General features: G+C 38.7%; 1 pseudogene; it reads left to right on the forward strand.

The window, feature by feature from the left end:
- Window positions 1-17,387: 17,387 nt before the first annotated feature.
- Window positions 17,388-18,930, forward strand: LOC123953173 (annotated as a pseudogene).
- Window positions 18,931-19,288: the final 358 nt, after the last annotated feature.

Below are 19,288 nucleotides of genomic sequence, written 5' to 3' on the forward strand. Positions count from 1 at the left end.
TTAAAAACCTGAATTTCTGTATGCTCTTGAAAATAAGAGGATCTGATGGAATGTGAATCCGTGCCAACTGCATCTTTTCAATGGGGGCACACATTCTCTCATTTGCTAGCAGGCTATGTTATTTTGTTTCTATGTCATTCGCTTCATGTGTGCTGGCCCTCCTACACATCTGAGTCCTAAACCTACTACGAATACTCTGAACAAGAAAAGGCAAAAGAGGCGAACCATAAGAGACTATGTACTCTGAAAAACAACCTGAGGGTTTTGAAGGGTCAGGGGTGGGAGGTTGGGGCAACCTGAGGGTTTTGAAGGGTCAGGGGTGGGAGGTTGGGGGAACAGGTGGTGGGTAATGGGGAGGGCACGTTTTGCATGGAGCACTGGGTGTTGTGCAAAAAGAATGAATACTGTTACACTGAAAAAATAAATAAAATGAAGAATAACAAAAAAAAAAAGAAAAAAAAAAGAAAAAAAAAGAAAAAAAAAAGAAAAAAAAAAAAAAAGAAAAGGCAAAAGAGGATGGAGATTAGGAAATATTGACCAGAGAGGGAATTCATAATTCATTGTCCAGACAAGAAACAAAGGTCTAACACAGTTATATTAATTAATTCAGGAGAAATTGGAAAGGTTACCCAGATATCGGAAAGGGAATCAGATGTCATGAGAGGTAAGACATAAAGCAAGGAGGTAAAATGGGCTATATACCGTGGGATGATTTATACTCTTTCAACCAGAAAGAAGGCATCCAAGAACGTAGAAAGAACTTATCAGAGTAAAAGTCTCTGCATTAGTCAGCTCTAATAATTAGTCAGCAAAATAGCACAGACTGTGTGACTTAAACAATGTAAATTTATTTTTTCACAGCTCTGGAAGCAGGAAGTCTAAGATCAGAATGCCACCATGTTTGGTTTCTGGTGAGGGCCCTCTTTGTCTTTCTGCCGCCTCACTGGACCTTTACATGCTGAAGCTCTCTGGTGTCTCTTTTTCTAAAAATATTTTAATTATTTGAGAGAGAGCGCGCTCACAAGAAGGAGAGTGGGAGAGTGAAAGAGAATCACGAGCAGTGGGGAGGGGTCGAGAGAAGGGAAGAAGTGAACTTCCCACTGACCAGGGAACCTAACAGGGCTCCATCCCAGGACCCCAGAATCCTGAGGTGAGTGGAAGACAGCCGCCCAGGCGCCCTCTTGTGGTCTCTTCTTATTAGGGCAGTAGCCCTACCATGAGAACCTCATTTTTCTTTACCTCAGCACTCCTTAGTTGCCTCTTGAACGTTCCATCCCCAAATACACATTGGGGGGTTGAGACTTCAACGTATGAATTTAGAGAGTGGGCCATTCAGTTTATAATAGTCTCTATCAAAGCTATCCTTACAAAGCTATCCTCTCCTGCTTAACCCCACATTATAATGGCATTATAATAAAAACTGCATTACTCAGGGTTCTCCAGAGGAATAGAACCAGAAGAACCATTGGCATAAGTTCTAGTCCAAGTCCAAAGGTTTGACAAGCAAGAGATTAGATGGTATTAAGTTCTACTCCAATTCCAAGAGATCAGTGTTTCAGCTCATGCAGTCAGGCAAAGAGAAAGAATTCTCCCCTCCCTGTTTTCTTATTCTGTTTAGACCCTCAACAGATTGAATGAGGTCAGTCCACATTGGGGAAGTCAATCTGCTTTCTTCAGTCTACTGCCTATTCAAATACTAATGTCTTCCAGAAATAACCTTACAGATTCACGCAGAAATAATGCTTCATCAGATATCTGGGCACCTGTGATCTAGTCAAACTGACATATAAAATTAAGCATCACAAAAAAATATTTTGCAAATGAAGTGATCAGTGATTTAAGATCAGATCATCCCTAGTTTATTCACCTCTACATGAAGTATCTGAAGAAGACTTTGGAGAGTTTCTGCCAGAGACAAAGAACAATATCATGAAGGAGAAAATATGACTTTCACCCATAAGGGGTGACCTGAGTGCCCACCCTTCAGAGGGCTTTGTGAGACTGCTGAATGGCTGTTGCTCTTTCAGACTCAGATAAAATCAGTATAAATAAAAAATAAAAATCACTGCTCTTTATAAAGAAACTTCAGCAGTCTAAAACTCTGGACTAGAAAAAAAAAAAAACAAAGAGATCTTCTTGGGGGCTTCTGTGTAAGAATTTGGAACAATCTAGTTATAACTACTAGGAGTACTCTCTCTCCCCTATCATAATCATGTTAGAGGGCTGGACTTCTAAGAAGGAAAGCACACAGACAACAGCATGGTATTTTAGCCAACCTCTCCAACATCTGAGAAATCAAGCTCCATTGACTGGGGGACACCTGGGTGGCTTAGTTGCCTAAGCATCTGCCTTCAGTTCAGGTCATGATCCTAGGATCCTGGGATCGAACCCACATCAGACTCCCTGCTCAGCGGGGAGACTGGTTCTCCCACTCCCTCTGTCCCTCCCCATGCTTGTGCTCTCTCTTTGTGTCAAATAAGTAAAATCTTAAAACAACAACAACAACAAAGAAAAAACAAAAAAACTGGCATGGAATATTATGCACCTGGGCTGGAATCATGATCTGCAAGACCATCTGTGCTGAACATCCATAAGGGGCTCGACATGTAGTCTACTATATTTTTATTTTATTTTACTTTTTTTAACTGTCTTCTCTAAAAATTTCTTGAGGAAAAGAAGAAATTAAAGAAGGAGTTTAAAACAGCAAAATATTCTAAATCACCTCAGTTTGGAGTGATTTGTGTGCCACTGGGAAGATGGAGTAGAGCTACTTTTTCCTATTGCTCCCACTAAGCACAACTGAAAAACCCTATATATTTTAGGTAAAACAAATATAAGGAGATTCTGAAAGATCAAAAGAAGAAACCAGATCATCTGGGGAGACACCTTGTTACAGGGATAGGGTTAGGAAGTCAGGATCCCTTCCCCCTCAGTCTCCACTGATACTGCAATATTGCTGTGCAATGATGAAAGTCTTCACTCTCCATTAGGCCTCTGACACCCCCTCCCCCTGCAGTGGGGAGAGATGGGAGCCTCTTTACTGCCAGTGGGGAGTGGAAATTCAGGCTCCCGTGGGCTTCCCTTGACAACACAGGTGAGGTGGCAGTGCAGGGAGGTCCTCATTACCAGCCAGTAGAGATTGAAAGTTCCAGCTCCCTAGTTTGTCCTCTCTGACACTATTACAGTACGGATAATGCGGAAGCCTGTTACGACCTCATAAAGATGGAAGTTTACCTTATTTGTTCCTTACTCATGCTTTCATTGTGTCAGTGGATGTAGGGCCAAAAGGTTTTGATTGGACTGGAGCAGTTATTGTTGCAAAGTTTTTTGCCTTGCTAAACTTCCCTTTCATAAGCTTTTGGGTGGAAACAGCAAGCTTTTTTTTTTTTAATGAGGGGATATATCTATTCCTGTTGTATAAAATCGATGTTCACTTAGAACCTCGGAATATGCTTTCAGTTGAAAATAGAGTCTTTGTAGATATAACCAGGTAGATGAGTTCATTTAGATTGAGGTGGATCTCAATTCAATAAGACTGGTGTGGGGCACCTGGGTTGCTTAGTCGTTAAGTGTCTGCCCTCAGCTCAGGTCATGATCCCAAGGTCCTGGGATCGATCCCTGCATTGGGCTCTCTGGACAGCGGGAAGCCTGTTTCTCTCTCTCCCACTCCTCCTGCTTGTATTCCTTCTCTCACTGTCTCTCTCTCTGTGAAATAAATAAATAAAATATTCAATATGACTGGTATACAATTAGGAAAGAAGCAAACACAGGTACAAGGAGACACAGATTAAAAAGGAAGATGGCTGTCCTCATAGAAACTCCAAAAGAATCTATAAAAATAAAAATCCTAGAACTAATAAGTTAATTCAGTAAAGTTGAAAGATATAAAGTTAACATACAGAAATCAACTGTATTCCTATATACTAGCAACAAATACATGGATACTGATTAAAAATACAATATCCCATAACACTCCTGAAAAATGAAATCCTTAGGTGTGTAAATCTTCAAAATATATATAGGATTTGTAAGCTGAAAACTACACAACACTGGAAGGTAACAAAGAAAACAGAAAAAATTGAGAGATTTACTGTTACTGTGTTCATGGATTGAAGCATCAACATAGCAAAGTTGCCAAATCTCCCCAAATTGATATATAGGTCTAATTCAAATCATGTCATAATTCAAACAAGACATTTTTCAAGCATGCACAAAATTATTCCAAAATTTGTACTGAAGATCAAGCAACTGGAGTAGCTAAAACAATTTTGAGAAACAGGAAGGAAGTGGGAGAATTGATCTACCTGGTTGTAAGACTTACTATATAGCTGAAGTAATCTATGATATTGTTAGAAGACTAGAGAGATAAACCAGCAGAAGAAAACAGAGAACCAGAAACAGACATAGATATGTCCAAGTAATTTTTGACCAAAGTACAAACATAATTCAATAAAGGAAAAGTAACCTGTCCAACATATGACGATAAAGCTACAAATTGGGGTACCAGGACGAAGGAGCCCTTCTGTAAGATTTTCTAAAGATGGATGCCTGAGGTGAAAATTCTTAGATAACATTTCACCAAGATTATGGAGAAAATATTGGGATAATTAGAGTGGACCATGGAGCACCCACAGTAGCCATCCATCCCTGAGGTGTCTTTGTCAGACCATTCAGGCAGTTTGAAATGCAAGAAAACAGCAAACATAGTTCAAGTGAAATGTTTGCCAGGCCCATGAAGACCTTACAAGGGTAGGAAGAAGGGCTACGACTGAGAGATGGGGAGCTCATTTTGATCTGTCATTAACAGATAAAATAACTGTGAATCTTATAGGGGTTGCAAATGTTGGGGGCAGACTCCATTCTTGATTACTACAACCAATTGCAAAAGCTGGACATTAGAAAATGATGTTAGTTATATACATTAGCAAAGAATGTACAAACTTTAAATTAAAATCTCTGGCACCTGATCTGAGTCTTGCTTCCCATCCTCAGTTGAGAAATTAAGTATGATCAGAGAGACTAAGAGGATAAGAAAGAAATTAAGGAGATAAAATGGTGTCTCTAGGGACTAGCTCTACCTTCCAAGATAGAAGAAATCACTGGAAAGAATTTGATCTCTAGGGCCTCCAAACCAAGGGAAATAGACAAATGACAAGCATTTCCAATGTAAAAGAACATCCCATTGCAGAAGTTTTGTCTTTGTTGTGCTCCCATGAAAAAATGAGACAAGGGGAAATTGGTCCTAAGTTAAAATTTGAAAGTGAAAGCTCTTCTAAAATAACTTTGCTAAATACATTTCCTTAGAATTAAAGGACTTTGTCCTTTGGTTTTATTGTTTGCAATCAAATGGGGTAAAATTTTACTAAGAAATTTCAAGGTTTATGTAAGTTGGAATATGATTTTCCTACTAATAGAATTATAAGCAAATATTAAAAATTCATTCTTAAAACAGGGTGTAGCTTTGACCTCTCCGGGAAAAACTGATGGAACATTAGAAGCGTGTAGTGGGGTAATTTTAAGGTAGCTTTGTGAGTTCCACCTCCTGATGTTAAATCCCATGTAATTTCATCCCCTTGAATGGAACAGGACTTCTGTTTTGCTTGTAGAAAGTAGAATATGGAAAAAAGTGACGGAATATTACACTCCTTGATTGGGTTATTTTATATGACAAAGGTGGTGAGATGTCCTTCCCAAGATTACACTATGTTCTATGAAATTCCCTTTCAGCAGATTAGTATACAGAAAATTCTCCTGCTGGACTAGAGGAAGCAAACAACCACGCTGTGACCTGCTTGTGAAGAGGGCCGCGTAGCAGGGAACTGGAGCAGCCTCTAGAATCTGAGGGTGGACATCCACTGACAGCCAGTAAGAAGCATAGGCCCTCAGTCACACAGGCACAAGGAAATAAATTCTAACAGTTGAATGAATTGGGAAGTGGATTCTTCCCCCGGCAGCTCTCCAGATGAGAATGAAGTCTACTTGCCCCTTTGATTGCTGTATGTGAGACCCTGAGCAGAGAACCTAGTTAAGCTGTGCCTAGGCTCTTGAAGCCCTGAAATTGGGACATAATAAATGTGTGTTATTTTAAACTGTTAAGTTTGGGACAGATTGTTATGCAGCAGTATATCTGGATTGAGTCACAAGTGCCCAGAGCACAATCGTATTAGTCTTGGTAAACCTCAAGGGAGGAAGAGGCAGACTCCCTGCTGAGTAGGGAGCCTGACCTAGCTGGAGCCAAGGACCCTGAGATCATGACCTGAGCTGAAGGCAGATGCTCCACTGACTGAGTCACCCAGGCACCCCTCAGTTTTTTTATTAGAATTTTTATCATGAGACTCCAATTTCTGAGACTTCTGAACTGTTAATATGTCCTCATGGAATGCCTTCTACTTTTTCTAACAGAAAGACATTTTTCAGATTTACGATTGAAATTGGCTATATTTGTTATTTGAGAAGCTTTATATAAAAGGTGATTAAGATTTATTACATAACAGGAAATTATAGGATATAAAAATCCTTCAAAATGAATAGAGAAAAAAGAACTTCAGGGAACCAAGTTGTTTTCTGATAACTTTAATCTATTGTGACTGAATGTAGGCTTTTATCTATACAGTGATCATTCAATCACAACAAATGCAAAATTGGAATTTACCAGCCAGCTCTATTTTACTTCATTCAGATCTTTGAAAGTTTACATCAAATCTCACTTTCCCTATAATTTTATGGATCTTACGTATTTGTTTTATATGAAAATAATGTCCAAGAACAGCTAAAGTTATGGGGAGAATACCTAAAGGTAAGTGCTTACAGAATTGTAACATATATATGCTGAACTTGATTGGACTTTTGTAATATATGTTTGTTCTCAAGTAGCAGGGCCATGTGTAGTGTAAGTCACATCAAAGTCACATCAAGTTGTTGGTTTTTTTTAAAGATTTTTTTTTAAATTTGACAGAGATCACAAGTAGGCAGAGAGGCAGGCAGGCGGTGGGGAAGCAGGCCCCCCCCGCTGAGCAGAGAGCCCAATGCGGGGCTCGATCCTAGGACCCTGGGATCATGACCTGAGCCGAAGGCAGAGGCTTTAACCCACTGAGCCACCCAGGTGCCCCAGAAGTTGTTTTTTTATGTTTTCTGAATAAATTTAAAATTATAATGTATGACAACTTTGCAGGTTCTGAATATTTTTTATGCTTTTTGATATTTTTGATAGTGGTGATTAGCTTATGAAAAACCTACACACGCACACACACACATACACACACATGAATATTTTACTTAATGATAAAACTGCTAGTGACAAAACAATAGACAATGGTCCTCATTAAGGAAAAAAGAATACAATGTGGAAAACAGAAATGAATTCCAAGAGTACAGTTCAAATAGAGGAAGAGAGCAGAGGATTTTTGACAAGATTTGAGGAAGTTTATTAAATAGTTAGGGGTTTTGTGACACAGGATTCTCTGATTAGTAGGGTAAAACAACTTTGATCGAAGGAAAGGTAGAATTTCTTTTTCTTTTACTTTTAAGTGACTAGGGTATTTCTTGTTCTGCAAACACTGAAGTCCACTGAAGGACAGATGGGACAGGTTTTAAAAAGAAGAAAAGATAATTTTAGGCTTCAAAATCTAAAAGGACAAAATCCTAAGTTAAAAATAACAAGTCAGGAAATGACAGATGCTGGCGAGGATGCGGAGAAAGCGGAACCCTCCCCCACTGTTGGTGGGAATGCAAGCTGGTGCAACCACTCTGGAAAACAGCATGGAGGTTCCTCAAAATGTTGAAAATAGAACTACCCTATGACCCAGCAATTGCACTACTGGGTTTTTACCCTAAAGATACAGACGTAGTGATCCGAAGGGGCACGTGTACCCGAATGTTTATAGCAGCAATGTCTACAATAGCCAAACTATGGAAAGAACCTAGATGTCCATCAACAGATGAATGGATAAAGAAGATGTGGTATATATACACAATGGGATACTATGCAGCCATCAAAAGAAATGAAATCTGGCCATTTGAGACAACGTGGATGGAACTAGAGCATATCATGCTTAGTGAAATAAGTCAATTGGAGAAAGACAACTATCATATGATCTCCCTGATATGAGGACATGGAGAAGCAACATGGGGGGTTAGGGGGATAGGAGAACAATAAATGAAACAAGATGGGATTGGGAGGGAGACAAACCATAAATGACTCTTAATCTCACAAAACAAACTGGGGGTTGCTGGGGGGAGGTGGGATTGGGAGAGGGGGAGGGGGCTATGGACATTGGGGAGGGGAGGTGAACCATAAGAGACTATGGACTCTGAAAAACAACCTGAGGGTTTTGAAGGGTCAGGGGTGGGAGGTTGGGGGAACAGGTGGTGGGTAATAGGGAGGGCACGTTTTGCATGGAGCACTGGGTGTTGTGCAAAAACAATGAATACTGTTATGCTGAAAAAAATAAATAAAATGGGAAAAAAATAATCTTTGAGTTGACTCTATTTTGCTAACTGGGGATGTTAAAATTACTGACCAAATTGCTGTTTGTAAATATCTGTCTAAAAGCAGAATGAGTGTGGGCCTAACAACCGAGGTGACAACTCAGATTTATTAACATTAATTCATGGCTTAAGAAAGAAATGGAAAATGTTCTGTGTCCCTACCGAGGTGTCATAATTGGAGAAAGAAACTACTTCCACTTGAGTTGGGAAAACAGCTGGTTGAGTTCAGTGTCACCGGGAGCTGTGGAAAAGGTTGGGCAGCAGGGTAGCAGGCTAGTAAGGGGAAGGATCTAAAAATAGCAAGAGTAACTGCTGGGGCCCAAAACATGAGTCTGTAGCAAGAGGCATTTCCAAATCTGATGAGCAAACTTCAGTAGAGCCAGAGGAGGCAACATTCAGATGGGACCAGAAGCAATGTCTGTGGTACTTGGGATCCATAAAGCAGTCCTCCTTGGTGTTCCATCTAGCTACTCATATCCCAAAGTAAGGCAGATTAGGTAAGGTTTACTATCTGTCAGTATGTGGCAGGCTGGTGGAGATTGGGTCCCAATGACAAGCCTGAAAGAAGGAATGGCCAAAACCAAAAAAAAAAAAACAAAAAAAAAAAAACAAAAACAAAACCCAAATGGTAATGGTAAGATATGAAGATAAGAGAAATAGTTATATTCTTGCTATGGTTTATCCATACTAAGCTACTTACAGTCTTCTGATACATATATCATTTCACTCATTACCATGTGTTTGAGAGCATGGGTGTTTAAACAAGATAGCCTCAGGCAGCCTAGTAGCCTGACATATCTGAGAAAAGCTACCTACCTCTTTGGGTCAGAGATTCCTCACCTCTAAAGGGAAGTGGTAATGCCTATTCCTTAGAATGAACTGGAATGCTGTGCATGTAAATTACACATCAGAGAGTGTCCTTGAGAGTACAAAGTAAAGGCTAATTTATTTGCCCTTTGTCATGCTCTGTTCTCTGCCAGGAAGTACTGGTCTAACATTTCACTCCTCCTGAGGTTATTTACTCTGCAGTTCTCATTCTTTATATATATATATATATATATATATATATATATATATATATACAATGTTTTATGTTATGTTATTATACCAAACATCATTAGTTTTTGTGTAGTGTTCCATGATTCATTTTTTGTGTATAACATGCATTGCTCCATGAAATACGTGCCCTCCTTAATACCCATCAACTGGCTACCCTGTCCCCCTATCTTCTTCCCCTCTAAAATGCTCACTTTGATTCCTGGAGTCCATAGTCTCTCATGGTTCATCTCCCTCTCTGATTACCCCCCTTCATTTTTCCCTTCCTTCTCCTAATGTCCTCCATGCTATTCCTTATGCTCCACAAATAAGTGAAACCATATGATAATTGCCTTTCTTTATTCAACTCATTTCACTTAGCATAATCTTCTCCAGTTCCTTCCATGTTGATGCAAATGTTGGGTATTCATCCTTTCTGATGGCTGAGTATTATTCCATTGTATATATGGATCATATCTTCTTTATCCATTCTTCTGTTGAAGGTCATCTAGGCTTCTTCCACAGTTTGGCTATTGTGGACATTACTGCTATGAACATTGGGGTACATGCGCCCCTTCTTTTCACTATATCTGTATCTTTAGGGTAAATACCTGGTGGCACAATTGCTGGGTCATAGGATAGCTCTATTTTTTTTTTTTTAATTTCTTTTCAGCATAACAGAATTCATTATTTTTGCATCACACTCAGTGCTCCATGCAATATGTCCCCTCCTTAATACCCACCACCTGGCTCCCCCAACCTCCCACCTCCCGCCCCTTCAAAACCCTGATTGTTTTTCAGAGTCCATAGTCTCTCATGGTTCACCTCCCCTTCCAATTTCCCTCAGCTCCCTCTCCTCTCCATCTCCCCATGTCCTCCGTGTTATTTGTTATGCTCCACAAATAAGTGAAACCATATGATAATTGACTCTCTCTGCTTGACTTATTTCACTCAGCATAATCTCTTCCAGTCCCATCCATGTTGCTACAGAAGTTGGGTATTTATCCTTTCTGATGGAGGCATATACTCCATTGAGTATATGGACCACATCTTCTTTATCCATTCATCTGTTGAAGGGCGTCTTGGTTCTTTCCACAGTTTGGCGACCGTGGCTGTTGCTGCTATAAACATTGGGGTATAGATGGCCCTTCTTTTCACTACATCTGTATTTTTGGGATAAATACCCAGTAGTGCAATCGCAAGGTCATAGGGAAGCTCTATTTTTAATTTCTTGAGGAATCTCCACACTGTTCTCCAAAGTGGCTGCACCAACTTGCATACCCACCAACGATGTAAGAGGGTTCCCCTTTTTCCACATCCTCTCCAACACACGTTGTTTCCTGTCTTGCTAATTTTGGCCATTCTAACTGGTGTCAGGTGATATCTCAATGTGGTTTTAATTTGAATCTCCCTGATGGCTAGTGATGATAAACATTTTTTCATGTGTCTGACAGCCACTTGTATGTCTTCATTGGAGAAGTGTCTGTTCATGTCTTCTGCCCATTTTTTGACATGATTATCTGTTTTGTGTGTGTTGAGTTTGAGAAGTTCTTTATAGACCCTGGATACCAACCTTTTGTCTGTACTGTCATTTGCAAATATCTTCGTCCATTCCGTGGGTTGCCTCTTTGTTTTGTTGACTGTTTCCTTTGCTGTGCAGAAGCTTTTGATCTTGATGAAGTCCCAAAAGTTCATTTTCGCTTTTGTTTCCTTGGCCTTTGGAGACATATCTTAAAAGAAGTTGCTGTGGCTGATATCGAAGAGGTTACTGCCTATGTTCTCCTCTAGGATTCTGATGGATTCCTGTCTCACGTTGAAGTCTTTTATCCATTTCGAGTTTATCTTTGTGTACGGTGTAAGAGAATGGTCAAGTTTCATTCTTCAACATATAGCTGTCCAATTTTCCCAGCACCACTTATTGAAGAGACTTTTTTCCACTGTATATTTTTTCCTGCTTTGTCAAAGATTATTTGATGATAGAGTTGAGGGTCCATAGCTGGGCTCTCTACTCTGTTCCACTGGTCTATGCGTCTGTTTTTATGCCAGTACCACGCTGTCTTCGTGATCACAGCTTTGTAGTAAAGCTTGAAATCAGGTAATGTGATGCTGCCAGTTTTATTTTTGTTTTTCAACATTTCCTTAGCAATTTGGGGTCTCTTCTGATTCCATACAAATTTTAGGATCATTTGCTCCAGCTCTTTGAAAAATACCGGTGGAATTTTGATCAGAATGGCATTAAAAGTATAGATTGCTCTAGGCAGTATAGACATTTTAACAATGTTTATTCTTCCAATCCAAGAGCATGGAACAGTCTTCCATCTTTTTGTGTCTTCTTCAATTTCTTTCATGAGTGTTCTGTAGTTCCTCGAGTGCAGGCCCTTTACCTCTTTGGTTAGGTTTATTCCCAGGTATCTTATGGTTCTTGGTGCTATAGTAAATGGAATCGATTCTCTAATTTCCCTTTCTGTATTTTCATGTTAGTGTATAAGAAAGCCACTGATTTCTGTACATTGACTTTGTATCCTGCCACATTACTGAATTGCTGTATGAGTTCTAGTAGTTTGGGGGTGGAGTCTTTGGGGTTTTCCATATAAAGAATCATGTCATCTGTGAAGAGAGAGAGTTTGACTTCTTCCTTGACAATTTGGATACCTTTTATTTCTCTTTGTTGTCTGATTGCTCTTGCTAGGACTTCTAATACTATGTTGAACAAGAGTAGTGAGAGTGGGCATTCTTGTTGTGTTCCTGATCTCAACGGGAAGGCTGTGAGCCTTTTCCCATTGAGGATGATATTTTCTGTGGGTCTTTCATAGATAGATTTTATGAAGTTCAGGAATGTTCCCTCTATCCCTATAATCAGGAACGGATGCTGGATTTTGTCAAATGCTTTTTTTGCATCAATTGAGAGGACCATGTTGTTCTTCTCTCTTCTCTTGTTGATTTGTTCTATCACATTGATGGATTTGCAAATGTTGAACCATCCATGTAACCCAGGGATGAATCCCACCTGGTCACCGTGGATAATCTTTTTAATGTGCTGTTGGATTCTGTTTGCTAGGATCTTGTTGAGAATCTTAGCATCCATATTCATCAGGAATATTGGTATGAAATTCTCCTTTTTGGTGGGATCTTTGCCTGGTTTGGGGATCAGGATAATGCTGTATTCATAAAAAGAGTCTGGAAGTTTTCCTTCTGCTTCAATTTTTTGAAACAGCTTCAGGAGAATAGGTGTTATTTCTTCTTTGAAAGTGTGGTGGAATTCCCCAGGGAATCCATCAGGTCCTGGGTTCTTGTTTTTTGGGAGGTTTTTGATCACTGCTTCAATCTCGTTACTAGATATCAGTCTATTCAGGTTGTCAGTTTCTTCCTGGTCAATTTTGGGAGTTTATACTTTTCCAGGAATGGATCCATTTCATCTAGGTTGCTTAACTTATTGGCATATAACTGTTGATAATAACTTCTGATGATTGTTTCTACTTCCTTGGTGTTAGTCATGATCTCTCCCTTTTCATTCATAATTTTATTAATTTGAGCTTTCTCTCTTTTCTTTTGGATTAGTGTGGCCAATGGTTTGTCGATTTTATTGATTCTTTCAAAAAACCAGCTTCTAGTTTCATTGATATTCTTACGTGTGGAGTTGGTTTAATTTGTTGTTGATTCTCCAGTTCTTTAAGGTGTAGAGACAGCTGGTGTATTCTCGATTTTTCCATTTTTTTTTAAAGATTTTTATTTAACACAGAGACTGATCACAAGTAGGCAGAGAGAGAGAGAGGGAAGCAGGCTCCTTGCTGAGCAGAGAGCCCGATGTGGGACTTGATCCCAGGACCGTGGGATCATGACCTGAGCTGAAGGCAGAGGCTTTAACCCACTGAGCCACCAAGGCGCCCCGATTTTTCAATTTTTTTGAGGGAGGCTTGGATGACTATGTATTTCCCCCTTAGGACTACCTTTGCTGTATCCCATAGGTTTTGGACCAAAGTGTCTTCATTCTCATTGGTTTCCATGAATTGTTTAAGTTCATCTTTGATCTCCTGGTTGATCCAAGCATTCTTAAGCAAGGTGATCTTTAGCTTCCAGGTGTTTGAGTTCCTTCCAAACTTTTCCTTGTGATTGAGCTCCAGTTTCAAAGCATTGTGATCTGAGAATATGCAGGGAATAATCTCAGTCTTTTGGTATTGGTTGAGTCCTGATTTGTGACCCAGTATGTGGTCTATTCTGGAGAAGGTTCCATGTGCACTTGAGAAGAATCAGTATTCTGTTGTTTTAGGGTGGAATGTTCTGTATATATCTATGAGGTCCATCTGGTCCCATGTGTCATTCAATGCTCTTGTTTCTTTATTGATTTTCTGCTTAGCTGATCTATTACTGAGAGAGGCATCTTAAGATCTCCTACTACTAATGTATTCATATCAATATGACTCTTTATCTTGATTAATAGTTTTCTTATGTAATTGGCTGTTCCTATATTGGGGGCATAGATATTTACAATTGTTAGATCGTCTTGGTGAATAGTCCCTTTAAGAATTATGTAGTGTCCTTCTGTATCTCTGACTCCAGTCTTTAGTTTAAAATCAGATTCCTCTATTTTTAACTTCTTGAGGAAACTCTACACTCTTTTCCAAAGTGGCTATACCAACTTGGCATTCCTGCCAACAGTGTAAGAGGGTTCCCCTTTCTCGATATACTCTCCAAAATTTGTTGTTTCTTGTCTTGTCAATTTTTGCCATTCTAACTGGTGTAAAGTGGTATCTCAATGTGGTTTTGATTTGATTTTCCCTGGTGGCTAAAGATGAACATTTTTTCCTGTGTCTGTTAGCCATTTGTATGTCTTCATTGGAGAAGTGTCTGTTCATGTCTTCTGCCCATTTTTTGACTTGATTATTTGTTCTTTGGGTGTTGAGTTTGAGTTCTTAATAGATCTCAGACCTATATACAAGCCCTTTATCTGTAGTGTCATTTGCAAAATACCAATGACATTTTTTCAAAGTACTGGAACAAACAATCCTAACATTTGTATGGAACCAGAAAAGACCCTGAATCACCAAGGAAATGTTGAAAAAGGAAAACAAAGCTGGGGGCATGATGTTGCCTGATTTCAAGCTATATTACAAAGACAACATTGTTCAGGCACAAAAACAAACACATAGATCAGTGGAACACATAGAACAGAGAGCCCAGATATGGACCCTCAACCCTATGGCCAACTAATCTTCAACAAAGCAGGAAAAAATATCCAATGGAAAAAAGACAGTCTCTTCAATAAATAGTGCTGGTAAAATCTGATAGCTATATACAGAAGAATGAAACTGGACCATTTTCTTATACCATACACAAAGATAAACTCTAAATAGATGAAAAAGCTCAATGTGAGACAAGAATCCATCAAAATCCTAGAACATAGACAGTAACCTTTTCGACGCCAGCCACAGCAATTTCTTCCAAAATATGTCTCCAAAGACAAGGGAAACAAAAGCAAAAATGAACGTTTGGGACTTCATTGAAATAAAAAGCTTCCGCACAGCAACATAAACAGTCAACAAAACAAAAAGAAAATCCATGGAATGGGAGAAAATACTTACAAATGACAATTCAGTTCTCATTCCTGATTGTTTCCTTAGTGAATCTTCATTCCAACTCTCATTTTGGGTTAATTTATACTGTTAGAAGAATTTGATACTATAGTTGGTTGTTACATGTTAGTCTTTCTTATTAGATTATTTGTTTCTTGAAATCAGTGGCTATGTCTTATCAATATCTTTAACCCAAACACAGAGCATAGGGTCTGTTACAGAGTAATTATTAATGCTTTCCTGAAATGATTTGAATTAAATGCATGACTCATATCAAAAAGTCTTGCCTCATTTACTGTATTATAAAACCTCCAACTTGTTTCACATAGTCTCACTGATACTTCATCTTTACTTCATACTCTGCAGTTTATAACTCCATTGCACTGCAATATTTGTTTCTTTTTTGAACAGTCTTTGAGAACACAATGTATGTCATCTAATTTTTTGGAATCCCTGCATCCACAGTATCAAATACATTTTCAGTGCCCAATATGTGCTCATTGGGAACTTAAATACGTAAGAGGCTGGTGGTTGAATCTATTAAGAAAATAATATTTAAAAACCAGGAAAATGACATATAATAAATGCTTACTTTTTAAACCAGGATTTATAAATTTGCAATGATATAAAATACAATAAAATTTTCACTTATCCCTTACTTAAACCATGAAAAGAAAAGTTAAACTGTTAGATATTTCCAATTTTTGATGTACAAACTGGTTAATTTTCATCATCTTCAAATTATCTTTTATGTTGACTATGATTCCTCTTTCATGAGTAATATATTTTACTGACAGATTACTTTGCTAAGTGGATGGTGGCAAGAAAACTAAATTTTCTTTGTCTTAATAGCTTATTCATTTGTTTGTAAAGATAATTATTGCCTAGTTTTACCATTTTAATATAAGTTCCTATGAACACAGGCTTAAAATGTTCCATTTACTGTTCGGAATGTAATAATATCCCATCTACATAGATCATGACTTAGTGATTTAGGTTGTATCTCCCCAAATCTAATATGATCATGTCACAGATCAGCTTAAAGCCTACTGTGATAGAGATGAAATCAATACAGTCTTCATAGCATGACCTACATTGTCTTTCATGGTCTCACCTAATTCATTTCCAGCCTAATTTCCTAAAAGTCCTATCATGAACCTGTGTAATAGCCACTCTGAAATTTTCACCATTCTCAATATGTATCAGACTCTTCAAAAAGTCACCTTTCTTTCATTTTTCTTTCCTTCTCTTTTTATTTTCAGGAGAGTTCTTTCTTCCATACCCACTCCCATTTCTGTATTCCAAGGGTCCATCTTGTTCTACCTGGACAAATGAGGTATCTACCCATCGGTCTACCCACATGATTTTTAATTCGATTTCCAGGGTGTACCCAGGATAAATATTTCAAAACAAAATTCTGAAAATTGCTCACAATACATCATAAAATTCCTGTTGTTCATAGGATAAATATTAAACATGGTATAAGTATGGCATGACCTGCCTACTTCTCCAGTCTCCCACAATCCCATCTTTGTATTTGTTATCTATGCTCAACCACCTTGCTCTCATTGTTCCTTTTTTGGTCACTATAAATATTATGTTCCTTCATAACACTACCATCATGTTTCTTTTACCTGGAAATCTCTTCTGGCATCCCCCCTTTCACTAGTAAACTCTTACTCATCTTTCAAATATCACCTTAAAAATTATGGCTTTGGCTTTCCAGTTTCTTCTTGGATTAGAGAGAGGGGAAAAGAGTGCTGCTATCACCCTGACAAAATCCAGAAATTCAGGCAAAATACAATTTCATAACTTTTCTTCAACCAAAGAACTGAGGTCATAACACAACCAACTAAAGCAAAATCTGAGAGATTAAAGACTGCAGGAAAAGATAGAACATGAGCACTTCTTCATGTGAGATAATGTAGCAAAGTACTGGTAAGAAGAATGCAGCTTGAAATGCTAACAAATTAGCTGTTGAGAGCATGTTAGTGTGAGTTTGGAGAACTCAAGTGCTATGTGGAAATGGGGAGTTCACAGCCACTTCTAGGTTTTTCTATATGCACCTCATAAGATATTCACAGAAAGATGGTGAAAGTTCTGAGGAAGAGTCCCTTATGTTGCAGAGTTAGGGGAAAGGAATGGCAATGTCAGCAGGAGAAGCCCAAGAACCATTTGAATACTCCTTCCCCATCTGCCTTTCCAAAAAAGAAGTTTCCAAAACTTACTGTGGTAGAATGAACACCACAGCTTTCAGGACATTAGTGAAAAGTTGTAAGGGAAGGACCAGAATACATGCTTGTCCAGAACTACAGCTGGAGAGCGGTGAGTACACTCTACCATCGGACTGAAAGTTAATGAGTAACAGGTCCACAGTTCTCCTGGAAGAGGACAGGATAGAGCAAGACTACAGATGTACTATCTCTCAGGCACACTGCTAGGAGAAGATTTATAGCTGAGAATGAATCAGATATGGTAAAACCATAAAGAAAACCACCCCTACCCTGAACACACATTATCTCCAGAGGAATCAAGTGACCAAGGTGCCCTGAAGGTAGCAATAACGATCAACTTCTCTTTAGATGGCTTCAAATCCACACAATAATGTTCTAGCAGAAGGAAAGGCATGCTAATTTCTAGCCTCCCCCCAAATGTTGTTTACTTCAGTATCTACTTATACAGAATGTCTAGGTTCTTCTACGAAAGATTACAACATTTATGAAAAGGCAAATAATGAACAATGCACTTCCAAGAGACAAAGATAATCAATAGAACTAGGCTCATATTTGAGATATATATTGAAAAGCTATGAGTAGAATGTTAAAATCAATGTTATACAGTTGACCCTTGAACAGCATGGGTTTGAACTACATGGATCCACATTTAATGGATTTTTAAAAAAATACAGGATAGTACTATAAAATATTTTCTCTTCCTTGTGATTTTCTTAAATCATTTTCTTTTGCTCAGATTACTTTATTCTAATACAGCATATAATGCATATAACATACACAGTATGTGTTAGTCAGTTGTTTCAGTTTTTGGTAAGACTTCCAGTCAACAATAAGCTACTGGGCAGCAGACTACTTGCAGAACACATTGGGTGACTCTAGATGCTCCACGTGGACTCCAGGAAACTTGAAAGGCCATCGGGGCAGGGAAGTCCAAGCTCCATTATCAAAGCAGAAAAGACCTGATGGAATCCACAAAATGGGTTTTAGTTGCCACTGGAGTCCAGTTGGGTGAAGTATTCTTAGAAACAGAATGGCAGTTGTAGGAGTTGCAGGATGAAAACCACCTGCTATTCCAACACATGCCAATGGGTGGAACGGATGGGATGAAGACGGAAGCATTCTCCACTACATAGTGGAGAAACATCATCTCTTCTGTGAGGACCTCAAGGAAAGAACTTTCATTGACTTGCACATGGAGGGGACACTAGATCTGCTGGAACTGATTATCATCCATCCTTTCCTGAAACCAGATGACCAACAAAAATAACTGGTTAAAATGGTCTGGAAGGCTATAATTAGATACATGTCTGGGTTTGAAAAGGTTTTAAGGGATCACGGGCAAAAGATTTCTTATTGGTAATCAGCTGAGCCTTGTGGACTTGATTCTGCTCCAAATCATTTTGGCTCTAGAATAGAAAGTCCCTACTACCCTGCCGGCACCCTCAGGAGTTCACAGTGAAAATAAGTAATATTCCTAAAATTAAGAAATTATTGAATGTGGCAGCAGGAAGAAAACTCCTCCAGATGACATCTACATACATAAGAAAGAACCATTTACATCTCTACACTATAAAACATCACATACGTCTGTTAGTGAGAGTTAGCCCCTACTCATTTCTGTGTCCATAATAGTATTTTAATTGGTGCCAGGCTGCCATGAGCCCAGCTCTGTCGTGGTGCTATGTATAATTATTCTTAAGTTGGGTTTCTCATGTCAAGACATTTTCCAGAAACATCAACATTTTTTTGTCCCATGAATAATTGTTATGTGACCTTTTTCTGAAAACCTTTTTGAAGAATCTGGCATTTAAGTTAGATCTGATGTGGTTACTCATTTTTGATAACAAGACTGGTTTGGACTTCGTGTTCTCCCTTGGGGTTCTGCTCTCCTCTCCTTATCCCATTCAAATACCCTCTAGTCTTTTCCTAATTTTTAGTATTTAATAACAACATAATAGCTAG

The sequence above is a fragment of the Meles meles genome, chromosome 1 (assembly GCF_922984935.1).
Source record: "Meles meles chromosome 1, mMelMel3.1 paternal haplotype, whole genome shotgun sequence".
Lineage (NCBI taxonomy): Eukaryota > Metazoa > Chordata > Mammalia > Carnivora > Mustelidae > Meles > Meles meles.